This window comes from Chiloscyllium punctatum, chromosome 44, assembly GCF_047496795.1.
Source record: "Chiloscyllium punctatum isolate Juve2018m chromosome 44, sChiPun1.3, whole genome shotgun sequence".
Lineage (NCBI taxonomy): Eukaryota > Metazoa > Chordata > Chondrichthyes > Orectolobiformes > Hemiscylliidae > Chiloscyllium > Chiloscyllium punctatum.
The window spans coordinates 27,155,552-27,158,673 of NC_092782.1; positions in this window are offsets into that span (position 1 = coordinate 27,155,552).

Here is a 3,122-nt window from a genome sequence, read left to right on the forward strand (position 1 = left end):
TTTCATTTTCTTTTACCTTGTGTATCTAAGTTGGAAACTTGCAGGGAAGTGGAACTAATTCTGTCCACATGGATTTAAATTAATTTGACAGAGGCGAGTACTAGCAGGAAATATTAAGAATAAACCTCTGTGCACAGAGGGCTAGGAGAGATAAATAGGAATGTAATAGTGTAGTTCAGAAATAGGGATGAAACCGATCAAATGCTAAGGAGTCTAAGATAAGTTTGGAACATTATATGTTCATATTTGTAGTCTGATAAATTTGGGTTTCTGAGCTGCAGTCACAATTACTACATGGAGCTTTGATATAGGGACAGTAACAGAAGACCTGACTCAAAGATGTAGAGGATTAGGTGCTTGTGATTCAGATGTCTAATAATTTCAACACCGTTCTGCAATTGTTTTATAACTGAATAATTACAACAGTTTTAAGTGGGAGATCTGAACCAGGCACCTTTTAAACATTTGGACTGGAGTCAAGCAAGGCTTGATAGCTCCAACACTGTTTACAATTCACTTGACAATGGATATTTGCTTCATCAAACATCAAAAGCCTTTTGGGGTCCCTATAAAACACTGCCTTGCTAGAAGGGCTTTCACCTCTGTGCCAAAACTAAACTGACCACCTTACCAATAATTGACTGACAGTTTGCAGATGGCAGCAGTGTTGTTGACAACACTGCTTCATACTTGCAAACACTCTCAATTTCTTCAGTTCTGTATAAAATAAACCTGGCTTGGACTTTAATGTTACTAAAACAAAAGTCATATACCCCACATCACATAATATATTGAAGGGGACACTCTGGAATATGTTGAAGACTTCACATACCTTTAAAAACACTACGGTTTGTGAGGAAATCTAAGATCAGATTGGCTATACCAGCTCAACATTCTATAAACTACTGCAGTATGTGTTTAACAATAAAGACTTTCTCAAGTTGAATTTGTTCGTTGCATCCAGAAGGGATTCTTGAAACAGTATATAAAATAGTCCAATTTGGGAAGTGGCCATTTTAGACCTTGTACTTGGAAATGAGCCTGGCCGGATGATCAAAATTTCAATGGGGGGATCATTTTGGGAACAGTGATCATAATTCTGCAAGTTTTAAGATATTTATGGAAAAAGATCCTTGGGTGATAGTACTAAATTGGGAGAGGGCTAATTACAATAGTATTAGGTAGGAACAAGAAAAATTGAAGTGGGGCAGTTGTTTGACAGTAAATTCACATCTGACATATGGGCGACTTCTAAAAGCCAGTTGACTAGAAATCGGCCAGTGATCCTATAAGGGTGAAAGATAAGGATAGCAAGATTTGCGAGCCTTTGATGATAGATGTTATAAGTTCAGTTAAAAATAATGAAGCATATGTAAATTTTAGGAAACAAAAATCAAACAGGACTCTAGTATGAAGGAAGCAGAAAATAACTCAAATTAATTAAGCTGCCGAGAAAATGCCATTACATATCCTTGGTAACTAGGATTAAAGAGAATGCCATGGCATTTTACGTGTAAACTAACAGCAAGAGGGTAACTAGGAAAAGGGTAAGTCCAAGTAAGACATAGGTGGGAATTTTGTGTGGAGACAGAGGAAGTGGGGGACATCTTTAATGAGTACTTCGCATCAGTATTCATTAAGAAGAAAGCCATGGATGATGATAAATTTAGTGAGAGGTTTGTTGATATGTTGACGTTCAGAGGTGGGTAGAGCTGGGTGGCTTGAAATCATTAAGGTAGATAAGTACTCCTGGCCTGATTGGATCTATTCCAGAATACTGAAGGAGGCACAGGAAGCGATTGAAGTGTCTTTGACAGAGATCATTATATCCTCTTTAACTTATTGGCAAGGTCCCTTTGTTCAAGAAGTGCAGCCGGGATAATCCAGGAAATTTTAGGCTGTTGAGCCTTACATCATTGGTAGGGAAATTTTTGGAAATTATTCTTAGGGACAGGATCTACTTGCATTTGGAGAAGGATAGGCTTATTAAGGATAGTCTGTATGGCTTTATGCAAGTGAAGTCTTGTCTCATAAACTTGGACTTCTTTGAGGAAGTGATAATGATGATTGATGAGGGTAAAACAGTGAATGTTGCCTACTTGTTGGATTTTACTAATGCATTTGACATAGGCTGGTCCAGAAGATCAATTGCATAGAATCCATGGTTAGTTGGCAAGATGGATACAAAATTGGTTTGGCCATAGAAGATAGAGAGTAGTTGGGAGGGTGCTTTTCTGACTAGAGACCTGAGCGCAGTGGTGTTCTGCACTGGGACCTCTGTAAAATATAAATGACTTGGATAAAAATGTCAGTGGTCTTATTAGTCACTTTGCAGTTGACACAACAAATTAAGCTGTAGTTAGTAAGGAAGGATATCAAAAGATGCAGCTGGGCATACATCAGGTGGAAAGTTGGGTGGAGAAATGGCAGATGAAATTTAATTGAGACAAATGTGAGGTGATGCATTTTGGGAGGTCAAATGCAAGAGGAATGTATAGTATAAATGGCAGGACCCTTAGCAGCATTGATATACAGACGGATCCTGGAGTCCAAGTCAGGTTAACAAGTGGATAAAGTGGTAAAGAAGGTATATGGCATGTTTGTCTTCATTGGTTGAGGCATTGTGTATAAAAGTTGACAATTGGGAAAAATGTGAGGTGCATTTTGAGAGGTTAAGTGCAACAGGAACGTATAGTGTTACATTTGTATAAGACCTTTTGGTCAGGACATATTTGGAATACTGTGTGTGGTCCTGGTCATCACATTATAGGAAGGATGTGAAGGCTTTGGAGAGGATGCAGAAGGGGTTTACCAGGAAGTTGCCCAGACTGGAGTGTATTCTTTAAAAGGAGGGGTTGGACAAACTTGATTGTTTTCACTAGAGTGTCGGTGGCTAAGGGGTAACCTGATAGGAATTAAAATTATGAAAGGCATGGATAAGGTGGATAGTCATCATCTTTTTACCCAAAGTGAAAATATCAAAGAGAAAGTAAGCTCTTCTTTTTCACTTTCTAATAAGAGAAGTACCAGGAATGGCAGTGCAGGGAGAGGAATGTTCCTCCTACATGATATTTGAGGTGAAGGACAACATTAGTGTCCCGTCCAAGTACATCTGCAGGAAG